The sequence below is a fragment of the Typopeltis vanoorti genome, chromosome 1 (assembly GCF_054136105.1).
Source record: "Typopeltis vanoorti isolate ZY-2024b chromosome 1, IOZ_Tvanoo_1.0, whole genome shotgun sequence".
Classification (NCBI taxonomy): Eukaryota; Metazoa; Arthropoda; class Arachnida; order Uropygi; family Thelyphonidae; genus Typopeltis; species Typopeltis vanoorti.
This window is the reverse complement of record NC_143549.1, coordinates 48,894,388-48,911,131: the sequence shown is the minus strand read 5'-3', so window position 1 is coordinate 48,911,131 and position 16,744 is coordinate 48,894,388.

Sequence of the window (16,744 nt, the reverse complement as noted above, 5' to 3'; positions counted from 1 at the left end):
GACTACCTAGCCAGTTTAAGAAGTCAAAAATAGTTGCTATTCTTAAGCCTGGAAAACCACCCCAGGAGGCAAAAAGTTACAGACCTATTGCTTTATTGAGTTGCACCTATAAAATGTTAGAACGCCTTCTGTACAACAGATTGTCCATACCAATTATGCAGCATGTCCTGATTGAACAAGCTGGTTTTAGAGAAAAACGTGATTGCTGTGATCAAGTGCTGACTTTAAAATCATACATAGAATCTGGATTTCAGAAGCAAGAAAAAATATTAGCTGTCTTCTTGGACCTAACAGCAGCCTATGATACAGTATGGCGTGAAGGTCTTATATATAAACAAATTTCTTAGCATTGTCCCATGTAAACGGACTGCACACTTAATTTCCTCCATGCTCACTGAACGTTTCTTTCAAGTTAGATAAGGAAATAAAATGTCCCGACAACGAAAACTTTATAATGGTCTTCCACAAGGGTCAGTAATGGCACCCTTAGTTTATAATATACACTTATGACTTACCTGCTACCATCTCACGCAAGTTATGTTATGCTGATGACACTGTAATTGCCATTCGACACAAAAACATGAGTCAGGCTGAAGACGTACTTACAAAAGATCTGAAAATAATAGGTGAATATTACAAAAAAAATCGAGGCTCCAGCTCAATCCAGACAAAACAGAAGTATCACGTTTTCACCTTAATAATCACATGGCAGATGTCACTTTACATATTTTCTTTGAAGGATGTTTACTACGACACAATAAGTTTCCAAATTACTTGGGCGTGACCCTGGACGGCACGCTCTCTTACGAGCAACACCAAACAAACTTTTCTGCTAAGTTAAGAACCCGTAACAACATAATACAAAAACTAATAGACACGACATGGAGAGCAACAGCTGATAATCTGCGGATTACAGCTCTTGGTCTAGTTTTCTCTGTTGCGGAATATTGCTCACCAGTGTAGCTAAATAGCACACATGTTAAACTTGTTGATAGCCAACTAAATAATACAATGAGACTGATTTCTGACACAATTAAATCAAAGCCCATACACTGGCTTCCAGCTCTTAGTAACATTGTTCCATCGAATCTGCGCAGGACTAAGGCTCGCTTACAGGAATATGAGAAAATCTTGGAGAACGCAGCCCTACCAATACATTTAGATCTCCCAGACGTAAGTGTGCGACGATTGAGATCAAGACATCCACCACTACAATTAGCCCAACTACTACTACAATCTAACTTTGACCTGAAGCAGAAGTGGCAAGAACAGTGGGAGAGAGAGCCAGACAGATGACATCACAAAATTTTCTCTCAATGAATTACAAGAAAGTTTTGATGCTTGCTCACACCTCCCACGAAAATCCTGGACTCAGCTTTATAGAATACGAACTGGTCATGGTGTATGTGCGGACATGCTTTTTAAATTGGGTAAACAACCATCCCCGCATTGTGATTGTGGAGCTCAAAGACAAACTGTGGACCATATTGTGACTCAGTGTTATCTCAGAGCATATTAAGGAGACAAATTGGACTTTTTAAGTGCTAAACACGAAGCCATGAACCATTTCGTCAATATGGATGTAACCATATAATTTTATTGGTTTTTAAAGTGACTTTTGACTTTTAATTATATATATATATATATATATATATATATATATACAGGGTGTTCGGGATAAATTTGACATATTTATAATTAATTATATTTTTCCGTAAGTTACATGTATTAACACACACTTCTCTTCATTTAAAAGTTTGGACCCTTCTTCATTCATATACAAGATGTCAGAAAGGATGGATAGCTGGAACCCACCTGAATCATGGAAGAGAATAACTTGTATCATGATGATTCGTGCCCGCCATCAAAATAAGGATATTACGACTGCTGCCCAACGCTCCCTGAATACAGTAAAAACAATCAGGCATGAACTAGAGACTTGCAATGGTGACTACGAGGATGTAGCAAGAAGAAAGATCCCTAGCAGACGATCTGATTGCGTTCGTGCAGCAGAATTCCTCGCAAATCTGCAGGAACAGGTGTTGAAGAACCCTGGCATTGGAATTCGGGCTTTGTTCGTGGAGTTGCTAACTGTAGTCAAGCCCTGGATAACAAGGGTAGCCAATGGTAGGCCGTATGTATGGCAGCAGGATTCGGCCCCTTGCCACACATCTGGGAAAAGTCAAAAATGGTTGTCTGAAAATTTCTACGACTTCACCAGTCCAAATGTTTGGCCTCCAAACTCCCCAGACCTTAACCCCGTGGATTATTTTGTATGGGGCGCAGTTGAAAAAGACACCAATCGCACTTCCAGTAATACAAAAGCCCAGTTAATGGATAAAATTAAAACAGTTTTTGCGGCCCTTCCCAGGGAGACTGTAGCATCAGCTTGTTCGAGGTTCCGAAGCAGAATTGAAGCTGTGATCGATGCTAATGGTGGTTATTTTGAGTAAATCTTGTTGATAGTATTGTAATTAACTCTGCCTGTAATGTTTTTTTGTCAATTCATTAAATTTAATAGATACAAAGAAGATTTTCTTTTTCCTTACGAAACTGTCAAATTTATCCCGAACACCCTGTATATATATATATATATAATCATTGTATGATGACAATTATGATAAACATATGATAACATTTTATTTCTTTAAAAAATGTAACAATTGTACTTTTTATACGTAAATCTAAGTTGTATAAATTCGAATACAAATATCTTTTTATTTGATTTTTATAGCGTAAAGACATCGAACGTCATACTGCGCCAGGACACAACAGTACATATGAGAATTGGTTAAGAGGTCAATCATAAGCCTCCATGCCTTTATTGGGTTTCGAACCCGCAGCGTCCTGGGCGAAGAGCGTATACAACACTCGGCCAACCAGGCCGACGACTACAATGGTTAAAAGTTAATTGCCTTTCAATGCAAATGCTATTTGTATACTCTCATATGCTGTCCTGTAACTCATGTTAATTATATCTGTATTGTGATTTTTAATGTGCATTTGTAATTGTTATTTATAATTATTGAAATTATTGTTACTATTAAACTTAATGATGTTATTTTTTGTTAGTTATATCTCTTTAACTACTTTTGAATACATGTAATTTCTTAAAAAGAGAATAAACATTTGAAAATAATAATTATTATTGTCACTATTAACTTAGTGGTATGTATATTTATCTAAAACCATTTTATTGTATGCTTGTACTAAGTATGAATACAACGTATTCATATTATCTGCATTGTGCAACTTCGCTAAAATCTCAAACCATTACTGTGGTTATTATTATTATTATTATTATTATTATTATTATTATTATTATTATTATTATTATTATTATTATTATTATTATTCTGTGATATGAGTGGCACATGAGCAAATATAAGCATGTTAATTGGAACTTGAATAAATCGTATGTAAGATATAGTACTATTCCGTACGTTTTATTATTATTATTATTATTATTCCTGATACCTCCAAGGAGTCCGAAGACTCATCGCGGGAGGACACCTACAACTGTCTCTACACCGAACCTCTACTACGAATCATCTCCATCAACGCCATCTACCGCCCACCTCCACCAATACCACAACTAGTATTTTTTGTCTGTAAATTGCGTGTGTTCTGAAGGGCCGATTTGTCTGTATGCGGGATGAAAAACCCGAGTTTCCGGGAGGAAAAACCCTGCTACCTCCGTATGAGATCGACTAACTCACCTTTTTGAAATCGTCCACATAAAGATTCCTCCCGTCGCGACGAGAATCGAACTTAGGCCTATTCCAATCGAAAGGCGCAATGTACCGTCGTTACTCCAATTGCGCTACGGAGGCGCTTAATATATGTGTAATTTGTTTGAGAAGTAATAAACTATAAATTATTATATTATTATTAATGATCACCTTCTCCAGTATGCAAAATGAGTGCGCACTGACACTGCAGTCGGTACCAGTCTTCAGAATGTAGTAGAACAAGAAGATATAATAAATCAACTTTCAAAGCGATTCCATAACAGTACCATTAACTTCACCACACTAAAAAAGTCTATTGTATGATACCGAATAAAAATCCCAGTCGTCCGTCATCATTTATTGAAAAGTCAATAATTTGCCATGAAACGGATTGCAGCAATGTAAGAGAGAAATGCTCGTGTGTGCTGCAGTAATGCAGCCCACAGTAGGGAAATATATCGAAATCGCCGTAGATCACGATATGAAGTGGATCAGCCATATCGACATCCTTCAAAAGAAGAAGCTCCTATCCGGCAAAACTATTCCTCATTACCACTAACATCAACACTTTGATATATAAATATTTCTGTGAAGCAATAATCGGTTGGTCTGATTGCTGAACAGCAGTTAATATGAAATACAAAAAATTTTTAATCTGAAGGAGAGAGAGAGAGAGAGAGTGATTACACACACACGCACGCACGCACACACACACACGCACGCACGCACACACACACACACACACACACAGCAATAAATTTCGATCGCCCACAATAATACACATTGTCAAAAAGTATTACGTAACAATACCTTGCTCTTGATACCCTACCATTAACCCTAAATCCGTTTAGGGATGGTGTTTCGTATAACTACGACGCTATAAATATAAATAAATGTATTTCAGAAAAAAGTGTGATGATTATTATTGGAGGGTAATGGATGGCAATGCTGTAGCCAATGAAGTTCTAACTGAGGCTCGGCTATTGCTGTTACCCTCCTGCCATGATCAGAGCTTTAATAGCTGAATAACACCTTATCCCTACACTGTCCTCTACAGATAACGGGGAAGATGAAAAGCATTCTTGCTTCGCCCCTTTAAGCCAGTCCTTATAAGGATTCAGAAAAAAGTGTGATTATTATTATTGTGGGTATTGTTGATGTGTGCTTAGTGGTAGCTGTTTTACTGTTTAGCTTCCCCAGAGACATACTCATTCAGCCAAACATTTACATAACATTTTCGCCAAAAATTCATACATACTGTTTCCCCTGTCCGATTCATTTACATTGACTTTACATAAAATTAATTATTACTGAATTAAGAGCATAGATGTTTTTCCACTTAAATATGGAGGTAACGTATTCGGTATTTACTTCACAAAATATATTAAATTTTAATCCATCCATCCGATTCTCGTCCTTTCAAGATTGGTTATGTCTCTTAATTAAGGGTTTTAAGCACTCAATTTTTGCAAAGGAAAAGCAAACTGAAGATTACATTGGAATGAGTACGCATGCGCAGAATCTCAATATTTTTGGTATTATTAATCTAAAAATTAATTATTTTTATTTGCCTCGATTTAATAAAGTACTATCATTGTTTCCGGTGTGATGATATGTGTACGCTGTTTATAGCTTTATGCACCAGCTATTAAAATAAATAAATGATTATGAAACTATTCCTTGCAAGGTTAAGGAGATTGTTTGTTGTACCTGCTCGAGTAGTAAAACTGTTTTTAGGAAAGAAACTTATACAACTGAACCTTTTAATGAAAAGATCAAGTTCAGTTTCACAATGATAGGCCAGAGAATCATTTATCTTCTTTTGCTGAAGAAGATAAATGATTCTCTGTGGCAGTAGTTCTTATCAATGGAATAATATGGCTACTCAAGTTTCGGTAAGTTAGTGGTGGTGTGTGCAGCTGAATTTACAGGAAAAATGACATTTTTGCCAGAATAATTAGCCGGCCTGGTTGGTCGAGTGGTTAGGGTGTCCTCAAAAGGCTGCGGGTTCGAATCCTGCCTTGGGCATGGATGTTTGTGATTGCCTGTGAAAAACTAATAGTGCGTTTTTATAGTTGGTGGATTGAGTGATGAAGACAGAGCTTTAGAGTAGGTGCCCCTCCCTTGATGAGCCTTTGGACTCGCTGGAGGTGTCAAGAATTAATGATTCGGTTTCTTATTATCAAAAATATTTGCAATAATAATCATTTTATTATTTGCCTCTTTTTCGGAACATAGAGGCAAACGAAAACGAAATGATAATAATAAGTAATTACTAAAATAAAGAGCCTAAAGGCTTCAGTTCGGTGATGTTAAATTATGTAAGTCAAGTGGAAATTAGATCCAATGTAAGGTACGAGGGTGGTCTGAAATGTTCTCGGCCTCGACCATATTATGGCAACACTATCCGCAAGATATTTTTATACGTTCGCATCTGTCATTAGCATCCATGTGAAATAGCATGTCATTCTGTCAATTAGTTTGTTTTATACAGCTGTCTGAAGCAAAAGTGTTGTCTGTATCTCTTGAAATGGATAAAATTGAGTATCGTGAGGTTATAAAATTCTTAGAAAAAGAAGGTTTAACGCCAAAAGAAATTCTTTCGAAGTTCAAAAACTTTTATGGGCACTTTTCTCCTTCGTTTTTCGACAATTACGAAATGGACTACCGAGTTTAAATGTGGCCGTACAAGTCTTGAAGATGATGCACGTGAAGGACGTCCAAAAAGTGTAACAACACCAGAAATCATTGATCACGTGCACGATATGGTATTGGATGACCGGCAAGTCAAAGTGCGTGAAACTGCTGAGATTATAGGCATTTCAAAAGAACGTGTTGGATATATTTTGCACGAAGAATTGCAAATGAAAAAGCTTTGCGCGAGATGGGTACCGCGCTTGCTCACAGCAGATCAAAATCACTCGCATGAAAATCTTTGAACAGTGCTTGAAGCATTTTAACAAGAATAAAACTGATTTTTTGCGTCTATTTATTACTATGGGTGAGACATGGATTCACCATTACACCCAGAATCCAAACAGCAGTCAAAACAGTGGACAGAAGCCGGTTGCTCAGCGCCAAAGTCGGTTCCATCAACATGGAAGATCATGACATCGGTATTTTGGGATGATAAAGGTATTTTGTTTATTAATTATCTTGAAAAGGGTAAAACAATAACCCGGGAATATAATTCCAATCTTTTAACCAGACTAGACGAAAACATTCTTGAGAACAGACCCGGTTTGCAGAATTAAAAATTATCATTCATCAGGACAATGTACCTGCCCATAAAGGTGTTTTGGGAAAATTAAGGAATCTGCACTATACTATGAGTTGTTGGAACATCTAAGCTATTCCCCAGATTTGGCTCCCTCTGGCTTGTATCTCTTCCCAGAACTAAAACTCTTCCTCGCTGGTCAGCGTTTTTCTTCGAATCAAAAGGAGATTAAAGTGTAGAAAGGTATTCTGTAGATCTTACTGAGAACTACTATAGGGACGGATAACGGCGCTGGAGCATTACTGGAATAAATGCGTTAGTCTTAAGGGAGATTATGTTGAAAAATAAAAATAATTTTGAAATTACAAATTCGTTCTTTCATTGTTAGGTCGAGAACTTTTCAGACCACCCACGTACGTTGACCAGAAAGCAACTCGTGAATGCCGGGCAGTGTATCCCCCGTAAGCTCTCTGGTCAATTTACTTTACGAAGCTGTCATAGTTTCTACATTCGGCTTTGAAATAATTTTGGATTTAATATCTACTTGACTTATATAATGAAAATGATAAGTTCTCTTTGTCCTGTTGGAATTTTTTTATGAAAATCGCACGTAATGAAAAACTAAACCTTGTACCATGGATGGTCTCAAAATTTCAAATATATTTAATAATCTATAGAAGAATTCTTACGAAACGCACCTTTGGTTACAAACACTTCTCCATTTATTAATAAGAATAAACAAATTTGCTTACACATGTTTATTTAAAAAATAATATAAAATAATAATGGATTTAAGACGCTAAGTAATTGCCCAGTTCTTCTTCAGAGGCCTTACTTTAGAATCAAACTAAAATTACCACTAAAGGAAAGCCTAAAATACATCTTTATTTGGATGTTTTTCACGTAGTACATTTTGTTTCATTATTTTGACCTTCGTAGTTCTCGGTGTTATTTCCAATTTAGATTTTTAGTTATTATGAGTCTGTGCATGAGAAGTACATGACTTGTTTAAATAACTATTTCAGCTGGGAATGTTATTATCTCTCTCTTCTCTGCATAGCTCTTTAATTCATGATGGTTTATTTATTTCGATGTTGCTTGCAGCACGGAAAGTCAAGGTTACGTGACCCACAAAGCCGTTAACTATTAATGCATTTTGAAAGTACTTTCAGTACGATAACTGCTTTTTTTTTCTCGTCTCTGTCACACCATACTTTTCAATGTACTCTTTTAATGGGACATTTCAGAGTTTTCGTAAACAACCTTGAGGCTTTAAATAAGCAAATTCTATCATAAAACGACAAAGATTTCATATAAAAGAGTTCAGCCAATTATTTGAATAATGCAGTTTTTGTTGGCTAAGGCATGACTTCTCACGATGAGGGAGATAAAGTCAGAATACATTAGCCAAAGAATGTTCATTATGCCAATAATGAACATTTGCATTGATGTTGTAAAAATTATTGATTACAACTAAGTATTTAAAGTTTTGTTTAAATGTATACCAATGTTTAGCTACCCTACTGCAAAATCTCGCAATGGGGACTCACGAAAATGTCGAAAGAAAAAAAAAATCGATCTCCAAGAGTACCTTTCAATGTTTTTTTTTGCTACTGGAAGAAAAATTGTACTTATATTTACTATAAAGGCTGTTAAAAAATCAACAAACGTTGGACATGATTAGGCATTTACTCGTTAACATCTAACTATTGTTGATAGAATTTTTAATTTTGTTTTCCTTTTAGTTGCCTGCACGAGATACGAGCGCATCATTCAATACAACAATTAACAATGAATTGCGTAGAAATGATATTATTACAGTGGATGGATGAAACCATTGAAACAGAGGGTGGGGTAGGTCGCACGGTGTGTGTAATAAGCAATCAAAATAAAACAGCACATTCATTTGTTTTCCTATCTCTGGGTAAAAGGACATGCAAATGAGCGAAACTGAATTACGATCTAATAAAAGAACGTAAGAAACGCATTACTTTCATGAACTATTTGCTCCGTGAGAATTCTAATTAAATGATGGTGCACTTAATTAAAAACGCGCACTACATTAGAACGGTTGGTCTTTATTTAACCAGAGTAGCTGACGGGCACGCGCTGTTATACCTAATTTTCTCCCTTTCTCTGATAATTGTCTTTAGTTTGCTCTGGAGAAAACATTGCATTCGGTGTTTCTGCGTACTTAGACACATCGATCGGTAAGCGGGTCAGGTCATGTGGGTTGTGTTGTTATGACAACGAGAAGATAGCAGTTGATGTACCTACGTTGACACCGAAGATACTAAATATACTTTTGTATAAGTCGTGTAGAAAATAAGATTACCTCGCTAGGCTAAAGGATTACCGAACAAACTTTCAATCGAGAAGGGTTGAGCGCCGGTGATAAGACCATTGCACTGAATACCGATCTGCAAAGATGCTTTCTAACCTCTTTTCCAAAACTTATCACCCTTGACCAGGTAAATACGACACCTGGAAACGTTCCGCCAAGCTCAGTCGACTAAATTAAGGGAGCGTTCACCCTGTTTGGTTTAGAGAATTCTATGATTTAAATGCTGTTTAAAAAAAAAGAACGTTAATGTAAAATCAATTAACAAACGATGACGCATACATACCCAGTAGAATAACCCGAAGTACTTTTTATTAATTAGATCAACATTGTCGCTTAATTAGACTATGTGCAGCAAAAAAAAAAAAACAGGGAAATTTGAGTACGTACTTTTTAGCTCTGAGTAAAGCCATTTTAAGCAATATTTCTAATTTTGTTATATCTTTCAAAATAAGGCTATCCATCGTTAAATATGGTACGTCATATTATTATTATTATTATTATTATTATTATTATTATTATTATTATTATTATTATTATTATTATTATTATTTGTGCCCTAATGAAAGAAGTAAATAGAAGAATGCAAGTTCATCTTCTGGAAATTCCAGGATTAAAAGAAGTAAATCAAAGACTACAAGATGATAATCAATAGATGAGAGATATTTGTTATTCCCTTGATGATGATCGACAAAAAGGACGTGAACTGTCTAAGGATTAGCAACGATTTAGTCGTCACACTGCAAGCTTAATGCGCCAGGAGGTTTCAGCTTATCAAATCAAACTACAAGAACTCGAAAACAAGCATCAAGAAATGATTCGTGATAATGTGGAATTGAAGGAATTATGTCTGTATTCAGATGAGGAAAGAGCAAGAGGAACTTGTAATCGATGTGGTGGCAATCATCTTCAGAGAGAATATTTGATGGTGATGAGGCTATTTATAGAGACCGGTCAGTCATTAATGAGAAAGTATTGCAATATATAAGAAATCTAGAGAGAAGATTACAACGTCTGGAAGAAGAGAAGTGATTGCAATATCAGAAAACTGAAGGAGAAAAAAATGATAAGAAACATTCTCATTTTGGAAACTGTGATACTTGACCAGCCTTAAAACACCGATGGATGTAGTTCTCAGTTCCTTTCTTTCAGGGTGATGGAGATATTAGTTCTGTTGTTTCTAAGCCTGAAGCTGTCGTGAAGAACTTGCAGAAGGAGAATAAAATGTGGAATGTAGTACGCCAGTAATAATTGGGTAGAGGCAGTTTCGAAGTAGCTTATGTGTTTTTAGCATTTACTGCGTATTTTACGCAGACAGTGCTATTAATTAGGTTTCTCCGAAGCCAAACTACTTGAAGGTGATAACAACTATCTGAAAAATTTATTATAAAAATAATTAATGCTGTGTGCATAAAATAGTACTACTAATATGGAATGATATCTATTATATTGGATATACTAAATTTAGCCGGATAACATTATTTTTTTAAGTTGAATATATTATTTTTTTATCGACTATTTTATTTTCATGTTTGGTGACGATTACTAATTTCATTGGTCACATGGTAGTACACGTGACCAATGAAAAGCAGCCATAATATTGAGCTGAATACCCATATCTACTTAATAACTATTATGTACCTAATATCCTAATGACTAATGCGTGTGATAAACATATACTGTATAGACTTTGACCATACTTTTGTCAACTCTGTTGACAAAAGAATGGTCACCTTACGTACCATGCAAATTTCGGATCCTATCACATGCAGATATTCAGGAAGTGTTTGTGTAAGTATGTCAATAGGTCGGATGTGCAGCATGTTTTGCACTGTACTCGATGTCAAGATGCCACGCTGAACTTACGAAATTCCAACGTGGGATGGTAATTGGGCATTAGTGATCTTTATGTCCGTAACATTGCTACCCGTCTCAGTTATACTGAAATATACGGCTGCTTATGTAATTCGTTCACACGAAAATTGATGGTGCTACCACAGTAAAAAAAAAAAAAACGTCTAGAAGGCCACCGATACTCACTTTTCGAGATCGATGAGCTCTATCTTAGAATGTTGGAGTATCCCACATGTCATCAGCAGGAGACCTAGCAGTCAAGCTGAAAAATGCTGCAGGGGCATCTAGCAGAACTACCCTAGAGAGTTCCAGGCTTAGGTTACCACGGCAAAGCATCTGCCAACAAACCACACCTATTCCTCCCCCCCCCCCTCTCAATGCCAAACGACGATTGGACTGGTGTCTTCCGCACAAATGTTTGACAATGATGGATGTGTTTGGATCTGGAGATTACCCTGGGAACGGTTCCGACAGGATTATATCATTCCAACTGTCAAGTTTGGTAGGGATCTCAGTAATGGTGTGGGGATGTTCCAGTTGGATCGGGCCTGGTTCATTGGTTGCCCTAAACCATGACATCTGATTGCTACCTGGATAACTACATGCTTCTAACACTGTGGAAGTACTTCGGCAGTGACCCTTGAATGTTGCAGCAGGACAGTACTCCATGCAATACTGCACTGCTGTGTCCCAGACTAATTTCCACCAAACAACATTGAAATATTGTTTTGTCGAACTCGCCAGCTCACAAAGTCCAGACCTTAACCTCATCGAACAATTTTAAGACGAATTAGATCGCCAAATTCGCTCCACACTACAGCGGATGTCATCAGCAATTGGGTTACTAGCCTTGCGCGAAGAATGGAAGAATATTCCTGTTGCGACGTATGAAAAATTGGTTGAAAGTATGCCCTGAAGGATAGGTGCTATCATTCAGGCCAAAGGTGGTCCCACTGGGAACTAGAAATGTAATTAATCTCATGCTTTGACAACTAAGTTTCCAAATAAAAATTGTACATCTAAACTCATAATCTTCAAAATTGCATCACTGTAACAAAATAAAAAGGTTTTAATCCGTATTTTATTTTATAACTATTTATATTTTAAAATCAATGTTGGTGAATAAATCTATTTAAAATTCCAAATAAATAGTGTCTTGTCATAAATTCTGTTACAATTCCGCACACTCCCACCCCTTGCGCTACCAACAGAATTGCGCTTGTTCGGCTGCATGTTTATCAATAGAAAGAGAGAGCTGTCAAAGCTGTCTGCATGGGTTAACATGCAGTGGGGAGATTATGATTACGAGAACAGTGTAGCTGTAATAGCACTTCACCATGCTGGAATGAAGCTACCTGTTATTTTCAACACGCTCAAACACTCGAGATGAGTAGGATGTTTGTGTATCAGACTATTGATATTATAACGATGCAGAAGACGAATCTCATCGTCAAAGAGCAGGTAGACCGCACTGCATTAGGACACAACGGCTTGTGAGGACTGTGAAGACACGCCTCCGCGATAACCTGTGAGAACTCAGAAAGTGATATCGCTAGAGATGAAAGTTTCGCCGAGAACGGTGCCTCGTGTACTAATGTGACCTGGAGATGAGAACCATTCGTCATTCTATTGGACGCTTCCTAACACCACAACTTATGTGGCAGAGGGATAATAAAATCAAAGGCACTTCTCCCGCAGTACGCGAACAACAGACATGTTCTCTTCACAGATGAGAAGATTTTTAGATGGGAAGATGAGAAGATGGCCGCATAACACATGGTATAGCCCTGGATTCAGAGAGCTCATCACCCTTCGTCAGTGATGGACTTCAAATTGTGGTCGGAACTTGAGAGTGTAGCCTGAAAGAAACGGCATCCCAGCATCGCCAGTCCAAAGGTGGATTTGGAGTGAGCAGTGGCAAGTTTACGTTGGATATGTGTACCACCATCGACATGTGGCCTCACTAACTTCAGACATGCGAGAAGGCAAAAAAAAGGGGGAGGGTTCGAACATTGAGTGCTTCTGTATGCACGTTATGCATGTGGTTTATACGTGCTGAAGAGTGTAAACGATTTACTAATAGATTAAAGGTTTATGCGCTGTTCATGTTGTAACAATATTTATGGCTATATGAATTAAACATCGCTTTTCTAAAATCCAAATCGTTTGTGGTGACATTTTACGTCAACTATCCAAATAAGACTCTTGCGTCCTACAGGAAAACGAAATTCCGCCAAATTCAAAAACATGGAGCATCTACGTTATACTGAATTTATTAAAAAATAAAATCGATATAAACACAGTAATTAAGGAGAGTGCTCATTATTAATTTAAATGAAACCATCTACAATCAGGCATGTCTGCTTGCATTTCATATTTAATTCATTTGCACTCATGACCGTTATGAAAGCAATGTAAAAAAGGACAGTTGAAGTGCATTGGCAGCACTCATGTAAATCATTAACGTCAACGATGTGCAGTTATTCTCGTAACATATACATGTTACGAGAATAACTGCACATCATGTAGATGGCAGTATACATCAAAGCAACGAATTACGTCATTTAATGATGTCGTAATCACGAACAGAGTGTGATCAAGCATTGTATAATAATAAAACTTATAAGATTTTTAAGGTCTGTAAACAGGATGAGTCTGACCGGGAAAATTTTTTTTTTTTTTTTAATATAGTACATCAGAGTTCTTTATTACGAGTATTCCACTAACATTGAATGTTAATGGAATACTCATTATCGAACATGCCATTGAATAACACTAACTGTGCTATTCAATGACAAAAATTTAAATAAATAAATAAATAATTATCCATTAAGGAACAAATATCTTTTTAATCAATATAAATAGTAAATATTTTCTATTACTCACACAGCAACGTTCAAAACGGATTTGAAAAAAGTTAGAATTATACACAAATGTGCTTCCTCTGTAAAAACTTCTTTGAAGAAACTGTTACTGTCTCACACATTATCATTCGGTTGCCGGTATCTTTGTCCCATGAAATCCTGGTGGAACCTTGCAATGCGAAATCAAATGCTTCTTTTTTTTCCAGATAAAATACATTAGTTAAAGTGAAGTAACAGTCTGTTCTATGATTATTATTACTTGTTTTTTTCGAATCACTGCATGCAAAAATTATAGACTGACCTTTTCATAGAATCCGTTGAGTCATATTCATTTTCCAAGACATGCAACATAATATGTAGCCCCCCCCCTTTTTTTTTTTTTTGATCCCGACCACATATTTCGTACTTCGGCTGAAGAAAGTATATATAGACACTACAGTACATATAGTCTATATTTTACGGCTATTAACTTTAAATAATAATAATAATGTACACCAAGTACACTGAGTTTGTATTATATTACTAATTAGTGAATAATAACTTCATACGTGCTCGGATATCTTAAAAATAACGTCTTCATTTCTCTTCACCTATCACTTGAGGGTCACCAGAGGTATGAAATGACCATTTTATGAGATCCATTTTGGGTATGGAGTAAGTAGAAAGGTTAAGATCCTAATCCAGAAACCATGCCCTAGAGATTCAACATGGAACTCTAGAGACATGGCTTCTGGATTACAATACGTAATATAGAAACTGAAAAGTTTAATTTGTTGAGGAAAAAAAAAGTCCTACGGTTTGTTCCCATGTAAGGATTACCTAACTCTTCTCATAGCTATGCATTAACTGTTATATAGATTTCGAGTCTGGTAAGATTCACAGAAAAATTGTTGTGACTTTTGTTTTTCAATCTGCATCATTGAACGCAATGTTTTCATATTCAAACTTTTCCTCATGACTGAATATTTTCCGCAATAATTCTTATCGAATATGTAGCTTTTCCCCGACATTTTTATCGGACTCCGATTTGTTATGCGTCTACATTGCATCTCATTATAGCCGTTGATTTTAGAAATGTTTTTCATCATCATCATCAGTGATCAAGAGGCAGTTAAGCGCTCATGACCCTCCATGAAATATGTTGAAATTATATATTGCAATAATCCCGTTCTTTCTGGATGGCATTTAATAAAATTTAGGATTTAATATACATATAAGAAGCAATTTATTCAATATTTTTTCAATCGTAGCTATTTTATTGGTAAAATTTGATAAACTAACTGATATAAATATTAATAATTAAATACAGATTAGGTACAGTTAATGAAGTTTGGCGTTTATGATCTTTATTAAAATTGGTCGAGTCACGGTCATTTTAGCTTTAGTTTCAATCAGACCAATTGTATGGAAAATTTAAGCAAAAGAAAATAACATTTCTAGAGTGTAAAAGCCAAAAACTGTTCAGCGTTTGTAAACGTTCTACAACTTTTGACTCAGTAGTACCCCCAGCCTCGTATCTGATTTGTTGCACACATTATCACCGTTCTCTTGAAATATTAACAACAATCGAACAACCGGTACTGAATGCTGTCAGCCAGCATCTTATGTAATTATTTATGAGGCTGTTATGAATATTTTTATATAAATTTTAACCACATATATATTTATGTACTTGTAGTACATAAATATCGTAGGCATAATCAGAGGAGACTGCTCTATAGAGATCAAACATGGGATTTTTAATCTAATTCAGAACCAGTAAGTAGGATAGAATCGCATACCACGTGATGCATTTTGTCTTCCACCTAAAGAGCATCACAAATATCTATTGGGAAGATAATTATGAACCTAGTCCGTACTTGGGCGAAAGAGCTGAAGTGCTGTCTACTTGGTTAACGAGACTGACCAATAGCGTAATGCGTAACGTGAAAGAAAGTTATTGTTATTAAATTAAAATAAAATAAATATCCAACATTGCAAAGAAGTATTCTGTTTTCTTGATTTCGTTGTTATTCGTAAAACGATTTGAACACAGAATAATCCAGCAATGGTTGAAATTTAACGAAATGTGGTATACAAGATCTCGATTAAAAAGTGAAATAATTTCAATTTTAATTTCAGCTGAACCACTTTAATAGTAAAATAACGGAAATCAAAGTAATCAGTTCTTATAGTTCTTATAAGAACTGGGGCGATGGACTGAGTCCTTGACTCTTTATCCCGTCATCTGAATGAAGAAAATCTGTGTGGATGGAGTGTTATTGAGCTAAAGAGCTCTAGTCATGGCTGGGTAACGGCAATAGCCGAGCCTAAGTTAAAACTTCATTGGCTACAGCATTGCCATTTGTTACCCTGGAAGTCCTCAATCAAAGTAATATTTATCGTTTAAAAAACCCCATCAATTCACTTGTGTGCTAATAAACGGTGTCTGCATAAGCAGGCTATTAAGAAAATTCTTTTTTAGAAATTTTCGATAACAGTATATTAAACTTAATTTATTTTATATTTAATTCATAATTTTTTTCATTTCTCAGATTCTTATCTTTTCTTTTTCTTAGATTCTTTATTTGAATTTAGTATAATTCAAGTTTCTTCTTCGAATGTAGCTTTTCTCTTTTACTTCCGTGTTGTCACTTCCTGTCTACCTGTTTCATTTTATCATCTCTTATGTCAAGATATATAAACACATATACAGCGATACCGAAGCGTTGATATATTAAAGGAATTTAATATGGTG